The sequence below is a fragment of the Eleginops maclovinus genome, chromosome 1 (assembly GCF_036324505.1).
Source record: "Eleginops maclovinus isolate JMC-PN-2008 ecotype Puerto Natales chromosome 1, JC_Emac_rtc_rv5, whole genome shotgun sequence".
NCBI lineage: Eukaryota > Metazoa > Chordata > Actinopteri > Perciformes > Eleginopidae > Eleginops > Eleginops maclovinus.
Window position 1 is genome coordinate 7053158 of NC_086349.1, and position 18752 is coordinate 7071909.

Below are 18752 nucleotides of genomic sequence, written 5' to 3' on the forward strand. Positions count from 1 at the left end.
CACTCTTCAAACCCAACAATATGATTATTAATGGAATTATGGAAATCCTATTGAAAATGAATTGATAGCAATGGTTAGTTTTTGCTAAGCCTTCCCTCCCTTTTACTCTAAAAGTGGTTTCTTTATCATCCCGGCTGTTCATTAGAGACCACATTGCTTGAGCGGCTTACAAAATAGAAGAATTTCAGTTAATAAGATAGAATCACACAGAGGTAATTATTTGGATTGATTTATCTGTCATAACAGAAGAGAGTTCTCCTCTCCCTCAGCTTTCCTATCACAAACACTCACACAAACAGGACGTGATGGGAATGATGGGAGCTATGGGCCCTGTTCTCTTTGGGACATGTGTTTGTCTGATAAGGATTGGGTTTAAGGTGGGGTGAGGTTTGATGTGTGTGTGTGTGTGTGTGTGTGTGTGTGTGTGTGTGTGTGTGTGTGTGTGTGTGTGTGTGTGTGTGTGTGTGTGTGTGTGTGTGTGTGTGTGTGTGTGTGTGTGTGTGTGTGTTGATCAGTTAACACATATAGCAGCAGTCTACAAAAAATTCAAATTAGCTCCCACTAGCTGTGATAGACGCAATAAAGTGTCAATAGACATATGATTCTGAAAGGGCCATTACACACTTTTACTTGTACTTGAGTATTATTACAATGTAGTATTGTTACTATTACTGTAGTTCAGAAACTTCTGTCTTCACTTCAGATACGAATAATTTCCGTACTAACTTATGACTCATACTGTATCTTATCTTAATTCATCTATTCTTATCTCAGGTTAGACAAACCTAAATACTTAAACTAGACGTCTGTTACAACTGAAGGTAATTTTGTTTTTTTCCTCCCATTTATTCATCTCATCCTTATTCAATGGCAACTACCAGAGTTTTGTGTAGACTACAGCCACCCAACCTTGGATGTGTTGTCTTCCACCAGAAGCATTGTTGGTAATATACACCTCTGAAGTAACTTGCCTGTAAGGGTCAATCTCAATAAGTTCACTTCAGTTTTTCTGACAAATGTCAAATATGAAGGTGGTGGGGATTCCCCCAACTAAATAATTTTTCCAAAATCAGGTCCAAACCCATATTGCCATGGTTGTATGTTACAAAACAGTTGTGATAGGATCAGAAAATGAAGTATCCGATAATCAGCCCTAGGGCTAAAGAACAGGATTTTAGAAACACTGAGGTTTCTGTCAAACCTCCCCAAAGAAAGGTTTAATAATATTTGACCACAACTTACTCACTAAACCCTGTTTTAAAGCCTTTTCCCCACTTCTAACTTTATTGTCTTAAAAAACTTCATATAAAAAACATTATATAAGAATACATACCAATTTACTTTATCTAGGTGAACTTAAATGAATGCTAATGCTGCTTTAGATGTGTAGCTTGGTAAGCTAGCAGCTAAGACTTTAGACATACTTTAAAAGCAGGTGATATATCAATGTTGTGTTCACAGCTTTTTCTGCTTTTCCCAAGTGCACTGCTGAAAATAAAATCTATCAAATTACCTTGGATGTCAATTAAAATGCACTGTAAAATATATTTCATTATATAAACTACTGCTGCTGCTGCCTTGAGAAATGAGCTAATAGCCACCACAGCATGCCTGACTGTTTGTTTTAAATATAGGCACCCAGACGCTCTTCATCAAGGGGCAGGTACGAGGAAAATCCAGCTCTGCAGTTGCCTGTCTGAGGGCCCGCTGTGTGAAGAGATGGACGTGCTATGAATTCCTAATATTCCCCAAAGTTATGCCAACATCCTGAGTCTGTACGAACACACAGACAACAAAGAGCTGTGAGACTTCAGAGAAATTTGCTGAATCTGCAGAACACTGTTACAAAGAAACTATAAATGAAAAATAGCCGTTTGGGGAATTTGCTCATACTTATTGCATGAGATTGAAATGAGTTGTTAATCATAATACTCTTTAATATAAATATAAGAAGTTATGTAAGCATAGCAGCATAAAGTGGAAATGATGAAAAACACTGCAGCATTATGAGCAAGAGCTTTTATTGTGGTGGTTATCAGAATTCATGAGGGAATGATAACACAGAGAGATTCGTCTGCTTTTAATGACTTTTGTAAGCATTTGCAAAACAAACTTATTCATAGCAATACATCTGTTTTAAATCCAGGGCAAAGAGCTATGAGGCATTAAGATAAGGAGCTGGAGAATAAAGAAAAACAGCGCACAGAAAAGACAGGCAAGTTAAGAGAAAAAGCGATTGCCACCTTCAATTCTCTGCCCAGGGATAAAGAGATCGCTACCCTCCCTCTCACAAGTCTGTCCCTGATGAGCAGGTTTAGTTGGTTCTGCTTAGAGGTGGGCCAGCCACAATTACTGGCAATCCACTTAACTGGTGACAGCTTCCCTAAACGTGATAAATTACACTGGCGGTGCAGAAATAACATTCTAAACTTTTGTTTGATGAATTCGGTCTCTGTTTTGTTCTAAAACTTTGCAAGGTAATGAGATAAGTCCCACAGCCCCCAAGGTTTTAATTGGTGTGTTTGGTCGTGATTGTTGTTTCTAAAGAGGTGTATAGAATGTTTATGGCATTCATTTCTATCTATCTATCTATCTATCTATCTATCTATCTATCTATCTATCTATCTATCTATCTATCTATCTATCTATCTATCTATCTATCTATCTATCTATCTATCTATCTATCCATCTATCCATCTATCCATCTATCCATCTATCCATCTATCCATCTATCCATCTATCCATCTATCCATCTATCCATCTATCCATCTATCTATCAACCTCATTAATTAAAATAAAATGTTTGATATACAGTATATGTATTTTCTCTTGGGTGATAATCAAATCCATGTTATATTTAATTCTTTGCGAGACTGCTATCATGTTTGGTGTCTACTGCCAAAGGGTCAGAAAAGGCTTGTCCACAGTCTGAGGTGTTTGCCAGATGCCACAGTGACAATTAAGAAGTCTTAATTACTAACAAAGCAAATAAAATCTGCATATTCACTGCTTCATACAAACATGATCTATGTCCTGAACACACAGCCTGGTATTCCATTGAGTAATTCAACACACGTTCAAATTGTTCGGAAGCCAACAAGTAAAGGTCAATGGAGGGACTGTCACTCGGGCAACTTCCTTAATTTGCTTTGAACGCTAATGCCAGTCTTGGCTCCTCGGGCCCCACAATGTCATGGCCAGAACCCAACTAACTTGTTCCTGATGGGAGTGAGGGACCAAGAAACAGTGGGAAACACCAGCAGCTTTGGCTACAAAGGCCTGGCAAAGGGAAAAGCTTTTATGCCTCATTGTTATGCAGAAGCAGCACTGGGTTTTCCTCTCTGAGTCCTAGAGAGTTCATTAATACAAGGGTACATTCATTACTTGTTATGGATTTGAAATGTTCTAAAATTACAAATAGATAGATCAAACCATTAAGTAAAGTGCTATGGTATCTCTGTCTGTCTCTCTTTGTTTCTGGGACAAAAGATTGGTTCATGTTTTTCTTCATTCATCCATCCATCTGGCACTGGCACATACAAATTCGGAACACTACTGATCAGATTTGTGTGTCACATGGGGAAAGAAGCAAATAACCCATGCTTTACTACTTCCAAAACTGGGTTAGAAACACAGGAGTTGAACATTTTGAGAGATAAGCCTATCAATCAATCAATCAATCAATCAATCAGTGTTTTTATACAGTCCAATATCACACATTTTACATTTGTCTCAGTGGACTTTACAGAATATGAATACGACACCCTCGGTCCTTGGACCCTCACATCGTACAAGGAAAAACGTCCTATAGAACCCCAGAGTTACGGGGGGAAATGGCAGAAACCTCTGGGAGAGCAACAGAGGAGGGCTCCCTCTCCCAGGGTGGACAGAAGTGCAATAGATGTTGTGCTTAAATCAAAGAGATAATACATTTGCAACATAGGTAATCCAAAATGCTGGAGAATGAATGTGTCTAACTAAGAAGACGATGGGTCCAGGTGGATGTCAGCAATCCTATGGCAGCCATCAAAGAAGTAGTAAGGTGGGCATCAGGACCACAGCAACAGGAACGGCCAGACTCTGGATCCAGGCCTCAGGACCACAGCATCAGCCACAGCCATGACTCAGGATCTCGGCATAGACAGACACCAAAAATACATTTTGGGGAAGGTGGGTTATTTGGAACATGAGGGTAGACAGGTACAGAGAGAGGGAAGAAAGAAGTAAGGTGTCCCCCGACAATCTAAGCCTATATAGCAGCTGAATGTAATCAGCCCTAACTATAAGCTTTATCAAAGAGGAAAGTCTTAAGCGCACTCTTAAACACACTTTGGGAATCCCTGCCCTAGTGGGACAGTAGGGTATAATGAGCCCTTTAAGATAGGAAGGCGCCTGGCTTTGTAGGCAAGAAGAACAATTTTAAATTCTATCCTGTGTTTTAAAGGGAGCCAGTGTAAGGCAGCCAAAACAGGAATAATGAAATCTTTTCAAAAATGAGGTAGGAGGATTGATAATAATCTCATGTCTGTGTATAAAAAAAGGAGATAAAGAGCTGAAATAGTTTAGCTTCGCATAATGGCTAGGGGAAAAATGCTTGTTTCAACTCAACATCCAACAGCAAATTTAATGCCAAATTAAAATGTTGTATCTCAGCCGTACATGAAAAAAATAAATAAAAACTTCTCCTTGTGATTTCATGGGACTTTCATTTGAACTATACTTCAACAAAACATTGAGTTACTGTGCTCAGGCAATGCACCAGGCTGTTGTTTCCCCATAAATACTTGAGCCGTGTAACTCCACACATTACTCTGTTTACACTTTGCCTCTGTGCTTGTTAAACAAAAAAAATGAAACATGTTTTTCGACAGCAACAGGTTTGGTCGTTTTCCCTCTTTTCAGTCATTGTGCTAAGCTAGGCTATAGCCACCTTCTGATTTCAGCTGCATTCCCAATGCAATTGATTGGTAATCTTACTGATTGGCCTGCAATTGGATTTCTTCATTTATGGGCAGAACATGTTATCCTTATACTTTGTTTCCTTATAGATTAATACATGCTTTTTTGTTTCTTATGCTCAAAATGTAATTTCTAAAAACAGATGTCAAAAGATGAATGGACAACTTGAAGGCAATTGGAAATGATTATGGTTACGTGTTTATGCTGTATAGAATTGATCAATCATATGTGAGCAAGATTTAGTAGAATACAGTTCAAAGGTCTGGTATTAGGAACATTTAATTGTCTAGAATGCAATCTTGGAACCCATTGTTTACTGCCCAAAATAGTTTTTTATCATCCTTAAAATAGTTAGAAAAAGTGTCTAGTTTTGCAACAATCCTTCTGAAGTTTTTCTTGTCTGAAGTTTTCTTCTTCTTCAACTCCACCTTTGCGTCTCAAGTTGCTTATCAGCCTAAATAATGACTTGCACATATAAAAGGAATTCTTCTACTGTCAAGACAATGGCCACACTCAAACCCCTAAATGATGTCCCCCTTGCCCCCTTTACTTATCATCAGACTGACAGCCAAGGGGTTTTGAGATTCCATTCTTTATCGTTATTTCTTCTCTTTCTTGTTCACCTTATACTTTGCCTCTTGTGGATATCTATTTCGGACACGCTCAGAATCATTGACATTTTACCCCACTCTTTTTTGTCCTCCCCCAACTCATTCAGATGCATAGCTGTATATTTGGCCTTTGTAGAGACAGCCCTGGAGGATTCTCCTGGAATCAATTTACCCTGCCAGTGCCAAGCCAGTGATCAACAATTTACAAGCCATCAACTGCTGGGACTGCTGGGAGGCTGCTTAACCGGTATATTAGGTGTCTGACATGACAGAGCATTTACAGCAGGTATAGTCTCTGCTGTAAACGTAAAATGTCTCGAATACCTTTAGTATTGTGTTAGCACCATTCCATATTATCTATAGCAGTTTCATTTAACCTGCAGTCCCTTTCCTGTTTGCTGACATGCCGCCTTTTGGGACCCGTGTAGATTTAATCGATAAGGATTTATACTGTAACACAAATGTGCTGTGGCAAACTGTTCAGCGCTCAATGCCTGGATCTTTTAATTCAAATATCATTGGTAATTAATAAGCCAAATGAATTCTCTGCATGACAGAACTCTGTTGAAACATAGAATTGTACTCAAACAGTCACCATCATGGGGACAGAAAGATGAAGGCTAAATAAGTAGGAATATAAAACACCTACAGCAAACCTAGTCAAATTAAAGGATATATTTGCCCCATTACAGAGAACATCACATGCCATTGCTTTCTTTTGTTGAACATTGCAGTATACGATTTAAAAACCCCTAGCTCTGTACTGCTGTATCCATGGAGATTAATTACATTCGTTGTGGCTCTCTGTAGCGCGCTCTCTGTCGACCCTCTAAGCGTGAGTAGAAAGAGAAAGCGAGAATGAGAGGGGGGAAGAAGAAAAAGAAAAAAAAAACAAAGGAAGAAGTGGGAGAGACAGTCAGGAGGTTCAACAGACATACAGGCTGATAGGAACGTGGTGGTTGCCATGCGACGGCCATGTAGAGCGGTGATGGCTGTGGTAATGCTACCTGGCATTCTGTTCAGTGATTTAATCAGCTTGCCCGGCCGGCCATAAATCATCATCAGGCTGAGTTACAGAAGCTTAAAGGCGAAACAGAGACAAACACCACAACTCACGTCACCATTGCTGAAGGGAACGCTTGTTGCTCTGACTTCTGTGTTTAACTTTAAGTGGTAGCCGCTCAAGATGTGTGGGCTTGAGTTTAGTCCAGTATTGAGACTTCAAACCATCCTTGAAGAAAATGTTTTTATTAAATGCATTTTTTCCCCTGAGAATTCAGTATGTGTAGACTGGGTTGATATTTGCTTGTTGTTCTTTTGTCATGCTGTGACATTTATTCTTCATTAGTGTTATCCAGAGGGCAAAAAATCTTTGGCCAGGATGTGGTTGTTTTATTTAAGAACCTTTTATATGGGAGCATAAGTTTTGAAGACTACACAGTTGACTGTTGGACATTGGAACGTTGTTAGCTGTTGCTTGGACTCATCCGTCATCTTTTCACCCCTTATGTCAATCATTGACTCTATACAGCATACTGTGAGTAGTGCTGAGGTTACATGATACTTCTTGGGCATTTGCAATCACTGGACCCATGAAACAAAGAAGGCTAATGCCATCTACGTATATGACTTAAATTCCATCAATAAATACCAATGTCGGTTTTAGATCAGTGAATATATGAGTAGATGTATATGTCAAAGGATGAAATCAGTGCCTATATGCAACTTTTGGGTGAAACAAATTTGCGTTGTCAACAGTCAACTGCTACTTGTGTTCGGCATTAAAAAACACACAATTTCTGTGTTTTGGTAAGTTTTCAAACCTGATACGTTCGTACCTGACCACACATGAAGCGTTCTCAAGATCTGATATTTAAGTGGAGCCCAGCATAGTTCAACAACTGAACCCTGGTAGTGTGCACAGTTTTGACACTCATCTAATGAACTGGACTTTGGGGTCAAATGTACACGCTCCCAGGTAAATTCAAATGCTACCTTTTTGGACAGGCAACCACAAATGGAATAGTCTACTCTAATGATATTCTGTAAATGTTATATCTAAATACCTACTCCATATTTCCCAGTAGCAAGGATATCAAAAAGATTAGGCCTTTCTGTTCATCCCAGTAGAACTTTTCCTGTTCATGACTGCAGTGCCTAAGAACCCGTCAGCCTTGTAGAGAGACCTGAAAGCCCTCAATTACCCTCCAGAAATTTGGCCTGAATCCTTATAGGGACTCTTTCGTATATGGATTGAAGAATTTGTGTGCCTGAATGCCTTTTGTAAAAAACATTTTAGGGGCCATTAAATAATCTATGGCCTTGATCATAAAAGTGGAATGATCTGCACATCTTCAACAGCACAGTATTATCAGCAATTATTGGTTCGATTGTGTATTATTAGTGGATTTAGGGGTTATGGGCTCAGAAATCCTCATCTCTGTCTATACAGTATTGCCCTCCAACTCCCCTTTAAGTACAAGACAGATGGCTCCTGTGTCAACTAAGCTGTTTCAAGTTAAGACAGATCCACACACAAACACGTGTGCACACAAACACACCTGCAGTTAGACTTGAACCGCAGGTCTTATCAGGTGGCCCCAGCTGTGTTGCCAGACGCTGGCCTCCACTCCCCGTCTGTCTGCCGGAGTTAAACTGGGGGTGTTTAAAATTAGATTTAACATCAATCATTTCCCCAGCCTGAATGGGGCCCAATGTCAGAGGCTGGCAGGGGCAATCCCTCACCCCCTGTCCGTCTGCCTCACCTCCACACGCCATCAGTCAGGCCTGGGAGAGAGAGGGAGTAACTGAGAGAAAAGGAAACAAGGATAATGGAAGGAAAGGAAGAATAGAGATGGCAGGAAAGGGGTTGATAAAAAAGAAAAGGACCTATGTGGGAGTGAAAGATGATGGAGAGAAAAGGAAGGCTTGAGATATGGAGGAAGAAGAGACAAGGAGAGAAAGGAAAACAAAGACATATTTAAGAAATGCTTTGATTAAGTGTGGAATAAATGTAGGTTCAGAGTTTGCAATAGTTGCACTGAGTTTATTACATGCCCTGAAATGGATAGCAGAAATTGAACTGCAGTGATAGAGACTGTAGGTGTCATTTACATGACTTATTTGCATGGTAATTGTGTTTTCATGCTACATTTCCCCTTAATGCAGTGTCACCACCGAGCTAGGGGCGGAAGGTGATCTGCATATTAACAAGTTACACGGTGGGAAATGGTGCCACGATGTTGCATAACAGAATAAACATATGATATAACTGTTACTGGATTATTGTCCCTGTGGTGTAGACGTGTTTGAAGTGCTCAAGTATAGAAAAATGTGATTACAGTGTGTTAAAGTTAATAATACCTTGACAATTTGGATACTTTCTGTTCTTTCTCTATGTGACATTCCCACAGTCTTTGAGGCACAATTTTTATTCCTGGTCCTCGTGATCAAGACCCTTTCCCTGTGGAAAAAACACCCGTGAACATCTGGCTTTTGTCTTTAGGGGGCTATTATTTCAAGGACAAAAAAAACACGCAGTCACAGTATTTAGCAGCTTCAGCTCCAATTGGCATTAATGGCAATAAATATGAGATCCGGGTAGAAACTCCAATATTTTCCCCCTTTTCTGACCCAAACGCTGTGACATGGTATGACTGAAATAGATCAACAGAGATTTGGACAATTCTTTCAAATGTATTAACGTGCAAAATATCATAGGTGGAATAAGTATTAAGATCCTTTACTTAAGTAAAAGTAGTGATAGCACAGTCTGAAAATACTCACTTTTGTTAACCTATGGTATAATCAGAAAATGTACTTAAAGTATTAAAAGTAAAAGTACTCATTTTATAGAATAGCTCTTCTAGTGTTGCATTATTCTAGAATATTAAATTACCTGTCTATAGCATATGGGTTTTCTTCCATCTGTAAAAAAATAAACCTACATATAGACACTAAACCTGTATCGGCCTTTTGCCCATCAAGCAGTCTCCTTTTATGGAAAACTCAGTAAAATCTTCCAAAGCGTGGTGTTCTCTCTCTGTAATGCCATCCATCCACCACACCCCACTTGTGCCCTTGCAGCTCTAATGACCACTCATTGGACTGTCGCTATTAACATCAGTATCCTTGTTGTGTTTGTGAGGCATGGCCTCTCCAATTGCGAGGAACATTGATTTTTATATCCCAGCTTCCAGCAAGGTTTGTAACATCTTTATTCTTACTTTCTGTTCTTTATAGGGGCAATATTTCTGAGTGAACATGGTAATTAAGCAGTTAAGGTCTTCCTGATAAACATTTGATCACCAGTATGACAAACTCTTTCCCCTCCATAGAATAAACACCCAACTCTGTTTCTGTTCCTTTAAATCCTGAAGAGGTTTTGTAATTTCTATCTTAATGGTTGTTCAATTAAGAGAGCCCATCACTTTGAAGTGAAAGTGTATTAACCCAACATTGCAGTCTATGAACTGTACAAAGGGGCCACTCAGGATGTGAAAATGGATTTTACCTCAGGGATGAAATCATAGGGCTGTTACCAAAATGGGAACACACTTTCCTCCCCGCATATATCGACTGTTGAGGGAATAATGTATCTATAAACTCCGAGATGTTTTACCAGCCAATTGTTTAGATTATGAAGTATATACGGAGACCCTATGGGTCAAATGGTAAAATTAGTGAATCTGTGCACACAGTTTTGAAATCAAATTCAGAGACTGTAATATGACTTTTTATCTACTGTTGTACCACTATAACACTTCTCAAGAGAACTCGTAATGTATCTGTGGAATTGAATAGTATTCTTTTAGTGACCTTACTTTACTTTCGGGCGTTTTATGTGATCAGTTTATTACGGTGTCGTATTAATCCTACAGGGAGTTATATCCAATAATGCAGGGTAGTGATATTCAAGTTTATAGTAGACCATATTATTCCCCTATCATTTTGTTTTCTTTATTTTATGTATTGAATTAGCAGCCTGGCCAACAGTAGCCAGGCCTTTATATTTTGTAATTTATATGTTTTGTTAAATAATAAGGGTTGATGTAATGATTTATTTCGGAACTCAATCCTTACCAGGGAGCAACCAGATGACATACATACTGTTGACAGTAAAAATGGTCTTCCTCTATTCCAGAGAGTGGTTTGATCCCCAGCCCTTGTTGTATTTATGGAAGCCCAACAGTGAATGAGTTAGTGAGAGCGTTATAAAAGTGTTTTTAATGGTCACATAAATGCAGTCCATTCACCTGTCTCAATAGCACTTTTCCCGAAGTGGATGAAGAAATCATATGTCACTTTTCACAATCTTTTGATATTATAAAATATTATGATAACCTGTTTTCTATCAACGCATAACAGCATTGTATTGTTGTAATTTTTTAATACTTTTGAATACTGACTTGATTGGTAGTACAATACTGCATCGTATCATTAAACTATCTCATGTGTCCATTTATCTAAGAAGTAAAAATGTGTGTTAAATAAATTAAGCGGAGTAAAATAATATTATTATGTGTTAGATATATAAAGTAGCATAAAATAGAAATACTCAAGTAAAGAACCATTAAGTCAAAATAACAAGTAGTATGGTTCTTACAGTAAAAGGACTTACATTAGTTAAAGTCCTCCACTGCTTTTTCCTTATTGAATCTGTTGTGGTTAACAATTTCCCTTGGTATAAATGCAAATATAGCATCAGTGCTAATGAAATGGAGCAGTCCTGTGTGTGTTGTTGTATTTTTAGCAATGCTGGCGCCTAGCAGCATAGCTCTAGGGATTGCAGGCAGTCAGGCAGTCCACAATTTTGGTCCTAACTGAAATATTTCTTCAACCATTGGATAGATGGGCATGACATTTTGTACAGACATTAATGTTCCCCTGAAAATGAAGACTACTTCTCCTGCCAATGTGACCTTGACAGTTTTTGCTTGTCTTGAAATCTATTGGATGGATAGCCATGCAATTTGATTCCACCAGCAAGTCAAACTTTAAAATGGTCTGATAAATATTTCAACATCTATTTGATATAGTGGCACCTTCATCCGGTTATAATGTAAGTGCTCACTAACTAAGATGTTGAACATGGAAAACACTAAGCCTGATTAACATCAACCTGTTAGATTTATTTATCATGCTAATTTTAACATATAGCAAACACATGCAGAGAAAAGTAAGCCAGAGAATCTTTCTATTTACCATTAGTAAGGCGAACGAGCTGTCTCTTCCCATATCTCTCCTTTACTTCCATCCAAACTAAGTTAATTTTCTTTTTTTTCATTGCCGTCTTCCTCCCTCTCGACCCCTCCGCGATACCTATCAATCCTTAACTGTTGAGGGACACACTCATTTCACAGGTCAATTAATTTTAATCAGAGTGTGTCAATTTAATCTGAGTTCAAACCACTAGACGGACACTTTGTAAAAATCTCATTAACCTTCCCATTTCCAATCTGCTCACTTCATCAGCAGGGCAGAGCCATGACTCAGTCTTTTTCAAACCACTTTTTTTTTTTAGGTAAACAAACTCCTGAATTTGGATAATGTCACCGGGAAAAGAGACATCTGGGAGGGGACAGGCACAACATCCTCGCACACCACAAATGACACTGACATTGACTTAGTGTCCTCAGGTACCACATGTGTTTTAATAGCAGTAACGCCGGCAAAAAAATCAATGTGATTTCCGGATAAGCTTAAGGTCAAATGATTTCAGGATAAAGGATGACTGCAGCAGGAAGACAGTGACATATGGAAACGCCCAACAAAGAGGACATGTAATGTTAGATAATGTAAAAGATGGGGCTGAAGATTAAACAGTAACTAAGAAATAAAACAAGCATATTTTTTTCATCAGACAAACTGTAAGCGACTATAGAAGTGTGCACACTGTAATGAATACTATGTTGTTTTCTTCTGCAATAAAACATGTATTATAGCCGACAGGTACAAACATGTTACAACGGCCAAAAACATTTTCATATGGACAAATGCAGTGCAGAAACATGCACGTGAAGAAACATCTTTACCAACTTGAAAACATATGTGCAGCATTTAAATGCTGCCAATGAAAAACGCTGCAAGAATCTCAAAACACAATTGTTTTTAACAATGTGATTTGATGATTCCTTCCGATACTGACAAATTGTTTACAATTATGAAACAGGCTGAGCTTTCACTTAATGGTTTCTGAAACCGACAGCAGACTATAAAATGAAACACTTCTGAAAAATACTGTTTAAATATTCGGAATCTTCATGCATGTAGATTACATCTCCTCAGTCGAGGGTACATACTTTGACTCCTGTTTAGTGCTTTTTTTCCCCTGCCGGTTGTAATGTGCTCGACAGACCAAAGCAAGCGCGTCCGACCACTATGGCCTGTATTCATTATTTCGACTTGGGTGTCATAAAGAACTGATAAGATGCAAGCTCATTTGCATGTAAGGCCGAGACACCCTTCAGAAACCACGGAGCCGTGCAGGCTATCGTCAACACTGGCCTTTCATCTCTATCTCTTTTACTCTCCCATTCTCTTTATTCACATGGACACTCACTTGCAAATGAATAATAGGCATGAGCTGCAAGAAATGACATAGTTGGCACGAGTTTGTATTTCATACCAAAGCTTATCAGCCTTGTTTTGAGATAGTTTCAGTAAATGCGCTTTACTGAAGGCTCCAGAACATAATGTGAATTGTTTCAGGACATTATGCTTCAAAAAAGAGAAACTATCTTTGTGTTTTTTGTTGGTAGACCTTACGATTATTCAATAAAAAAGAGACTAAAGTGAAACTAAAGGAAGAAAAGACAATGAGCAGCTGTAAAGTTTCACAAAAATACCCCTAAACTGAGAATTAAAAAAAATTATATCCTTTGCCAAGCTTGTCATTTTCAAAGTGCAGGAAAATGAGGACACATACAAACACACACAGAGTCTCCACCTCCCTTTATCTCTCTAGCAGTTTCACGTAAAGGCACTCTCTGGCCTCTTTAGTATTCTGATGTGATTTGTGATTCTCTGTCAACATTTGACTTCACAGACGGTGGGGATCAGACTCACATAGAGAGAGTCCGACCGCCTGTGGCCCGTGACTGCAGAGGAATGTTAGTCGGGATCACATGGGCGTCGAGACAGACTGACAGAACGGCATACAGACAAACGATGACTCCCTTACACGTGAAGTTACTTGATCTTTGACCTTATACGATCTGTATTGTCAGATACAAAATTAACAGCAAGATGTAATCATTTGAACTGTAGTGGATATTTCTGACCCCGTTGATTTGAGCTTTGGTGTCGGTTGCTGTCACAAAATCTTCCATTTCTGTTATCAGTTGCTGTCACAACCATTCCAATTTTTTTTACCCTTTTTTTTGTATGTTTTTATGTTTAAGTGACTATGAAGACAACTATTTTTAAAGTTGGCTGAGTATTATGCAAGAGTGCTGCAGACAATCTGTTATTGGGTCTAACTAATGTTGTCGAATCAGCTAAATATTCAGCCCTGACATTATTTATTTTAAAATAACTGTAAACTAACTTTTCTTAAAAAAACAAACTGACAACTCACTTCTCTCTCCAACTCCCACACAAAAGTCCATTGTTGTCTTTCCGCAACATGATGTGAAATCTGCCAGACCAGAACAAGGGATAGGTAAAGAAATATGTTTTATTGCTTTGTAGGGTCATTTCCATAATGTTGCAGCCATATATATCATCAATATGAGCCTCTCAGTGTCAAAAACTAGAACTTAAAGTAAACAAACGTACATTGCCAGTAAGAAATTGCCTCAAGAAATATATTTCAGCACGTTTAGCGGCTACCCTATGTAGCATCATTCTCTAATAGGGGACCAGTTCCAAAAGGTTTTGTCCTCATTTGTCACATAAACACAGGGCAATATAGTGTCCAGGTAAAGAAATCCATAGTATCTCTTGAAAGCTTGCACGTTTGAACAGGTGCTTATAATGTGAATGTGAAACAACTTGTTTTTGGTTCAGGCAACAAAAGCCCTGACTTTCCTTTAGCTCTTCTTCATAATTTAGTGGCCACTTGAGGGCCTCATCTTGTACTTGTATCAGTATCAACCATGTCAATAGAGTAAAAAGCCCTTCTAAACCTAGTAGTAGGTCTAGGAGGCCCCTTGTTGCCCATAAGGATGAGGCTGATAACCAGTGATAACACCTTTCCAATATTCTGATCAAATTTGATGCGGGTGACAAAACAAAATTTATCAAGAGACAAATTACAGCAAAGGACTGGACTGCAAATAAAGTATGTTCAGTTTTTACCTCTAAACAGGCAAGACCACTTTTACGTATAGCCCCTTTAACATTCATCTCACATCCAGTTTGCTTCTGGATATGATTCAACTGGAGTACATTTATGGCTGACATTAAAATGCGACAGCGGTATACACAGCGAAATTGGATTTCACTTTCCTTCGCCCAGATGCAGATTGTGTCCTTTACGTCCTTCAAAACTGGCAGTAAACATTTCATCTTGCTTGTTGTTCCCCCGCAAGTGTCCCATTTTTTACAAGTATTTTACAAACAGAAATGTCTGTTGGCATTTTTATTTGTTTTATTTGTGTATGTAGTTGGCTTTATGTGGAGTGGAGTTGCTTTACACTTCATGGGAATCTGGGAAGGGGATATGACATCCTGCACATGCACATAGTCTTGCACAATGAAATAAATGTAAGCATACTGGTGCAGTAGTATCCTGATAGCAATAACACTGATAAGTAGTAGAGCGTGGGGCCAAACGCAGGATATCTCAGCAAGCTTGCATGTTTACAAATGGCTCAATTCTGTAGTGGGGGAGTGGTGTACTTAATGGCTAGCGCTCTGATTTCTCCATGTCTACCATTCAAGTGTCTTCCAGCAATCCCTGTTGTGGTCATGCATTCGATGCAGATTAGAAAAACTAGAACTAGAAAAACTTAAACACAGTCTTTACCACTCTGTGTTAGCCTACTTATTCAATTTCTTGTAGGTTATTAGATCCAGACCGTACCCCCTAACTAAATGGCTGTATAGGTGTGCAAAAAAGCTTAATGTGACCCTTATTTACAATTAATGTTAGACTATAGCGGCTATAATAATTATGACAAGCAAAGGAAGAACTTATGTGACATAATATGTAGATCGACAGTTGGTTGTGGAGGAGATTGGGATCTATGGATAGGTTAAATAATTGTAGGATCTTCATCCAGGAAGCCCTTTTGATATTGACTTATTTGAACTTAAGTTCACAAGTTAATTTAGGTACAAACGTTACATTTACATTACAATGTGTTTTAAACTTGCATTTCAAAACAGTCTTATACGTTTTGAGAGGAGGAACTATTCTGTCATTTTTTAATAACAACATGTTGGTTAGATGAGAAGATTGTTATACACTGTCTGAATGCAAAATATGAAGTTAGCTTAGCTTAGTGATTGGAGCAGGCGTAACAGCTATTGACTCTGTCAAAAGTTTAAAGAAAACCTACCTTGCAGTAACTTTGTATTTGACTAATCAACACTGAATATCTGATTTGTTTGGTCCATACACAGACAGAACATTTGAATGGCACAATTTAGAAGTGCTAGGCTGAAAACAAGCTAGCTTATACCGGATGCTTTTAGCCTTTTTTAAAGATGACACATGCTGCCTGTCAAATTCTAGGTAAATATGATTGCCTTGATAGACATTTTTTTTGTGTGTTGTTTCCCACTCTAACTTGTTTACTGTGGTACTCGAAAAAGCTCTGATACTTTTGAAATGATCTCATCATTTATCTTGTTTAACCTGCATTGTCAACAGGGATTTCCCAAAGGATTTGAGAATAGAAGGGTAGATTGTCCCTGCGCTCAGCTTGATTGAAAAGCGTTTTCTATTCACTCACCCTTTGCTTTCCTTGTTCTCTAATTGGCAGAAATTAATCTTTCAACCCCAAGCTTAGATTAAATGTTCGAGGGCGCTAACGTGTATTGCAACAGCTAATCCTGCTATCAGATCTCTGTATTGTGTGAATGTGATTATGTGTGTGAAAGCATTTGAGTGAGGGAAAGATAAAGGGAATCTAAATGGGAAAGTGGTGTGTGCAATTTTGTGTGTACATTCATACAATTCTATGTGGATGTTCATGTGCTTGTGTGTGTAAATGTCATTTAAGACATGCAAAGCTTCAGGGACTTGATCCTGTGTGTGAGCTAAGAATGAGCGATGGAGGGATTAATCAGAAGTGATAACTTCAGTGCTGTGAACAATTCATACAAAAATTGGATATAATGATGGATTTGATTTTCAAGCATCACTTGTGACTAGCTCGCCTCTTGAAGTCACCAGTAAAGGCAGGGGAAAAGAAGACTGCAAGCTAGTATTAAAAAAAAAACCTTTTAAAAAATGTTTTATGCGGAAAGAGAGCCCTCGACCTCAAGATTACAAGCAACACCATTTTTAAAATTCATGCTAACATAACTTTGTTTCATTAGTATACAAGAAAACTCCACAGGGCAACTTTAAAAGTGGAGGTATAAATGACTGTGGGGATTTAGAGGGAATGTTTATTGTTTTTTCTTTTAGCTGAGATATAATAGCTGAGTAGAAGCATGCTTCCTTATGGAAGGTGATCATTTGGTAGGTGTAGATTGGTAGAAAGAAATAGTCCTTACACAAAACAGCTTATTTTGAGGTCTGTGGATGATTATCTTGAGTAGTGATTTCTGGAAAGAGACATGGCATTTGAGTGGTTCAAATGTATTGTTTTGGCAATTTAAACACCCTAAATTGCGTGCCATCCAGATTTGTTTTTTGGAGAAAAAGCGGAAGTCTTTATGGCCTCCATCTCCATCACTTGGCAACTGACATCAACAATCTTTGTGATACATATCACTGCAGTTAAGACAACAAAATGATGAGGCCAAACCTCCACTATATTTTTCTCAATTGGCTGTAGTGGAAAGTCACAACTTTAAAATGTATTTTTCTGAAGAGGCAATTGGAATAGAAGCTGCCTGCTTTGGTGGCTTTACATCGAGTTTCCACTTACTATACACAGATGTGAGCAGATTAATTAAATAAATGAATAGTAATGCCTTTAAGGAGCTGCTTATTCACGTAAAATATGTTCATCAGTTTCGTTGGGGACATTTTTGTAACACATCTTGTTCTAGACACAGCACAGCACAAAAAAGTGTGTGTGTGTGTGTGTGTGTGTGTGTGTGTGTGTGTGTGTGTGTGTGTGTGTGTGTGTGTGTGTGTGTGTGTGTGTGTGTGTGTGTGTGTGTGTGTGTGTACGCACACAGACTGCTCCCATAACATACCCCTGGTTCGCTATCCCCCGAAGGTGTGGGCCACCACAGTAGCCATCATATCCATAATGGAGATACAATTAATTTGCTTTCCCCTACTCTCTATAGCTCTGTCTGCCACTCTGCACCTTCACTATCTCTTGTTCTCCCTCTCTCCTTCTCTCCCCTCCTACACGGCTACATTCTTGTATCTCTTAAGTGTAGTGTGTGACCTGCCTTTTGTTGCCCCACTCCCCTCTCTCTACCATGTTATAGCAGTCCTATGATAGCCTCCTGAGTCTATCTGCATCAGGTTTATGTACCTGACAATTGAAAGGAAAGATTGTAGGCACTTGCTGGCTTTCTTGAAAGCATTTACAGAAAAATAAGCTTGATTGTGTCCATGCGCCTCTTTATCAGTAAAGCAACATGCTGCCACGCATCCATCGGTCCATTATCGCATATTGCATTGTTTTAGCAAAATGCAAAAAAAGTGAATTTTCCTTATGCAACCTCAAATGAGTGCTTGCTAATGAGTTAACATTTAAGTTACAGGAAGAGCAATGTAAGAGAGTGAAAACATATTTTAAGAGTCTAACCAAATAGTCTTTGGGGTCCAGAATAAGCCGGCAGCGATAATGTACAGTATGAAAGTGTTATGCTGCTTTGACGTCATACAAGAAATGCCCACAATATAACTTGACCATTTAAAATCACAACTTGGAAGTGCTTAGTTGTAGTCTGCTTTTCCCATATCTCATCACAATCTCGGTTTCACTGTAAAGCAGGTTTGTTATTTGAAGTAAATAAAAACATACTGTACTGTATATGGAATGCAAACTCAATGATAAATCCGGATTAAATAAATAAAGCTATTAATATACAAATACTTTA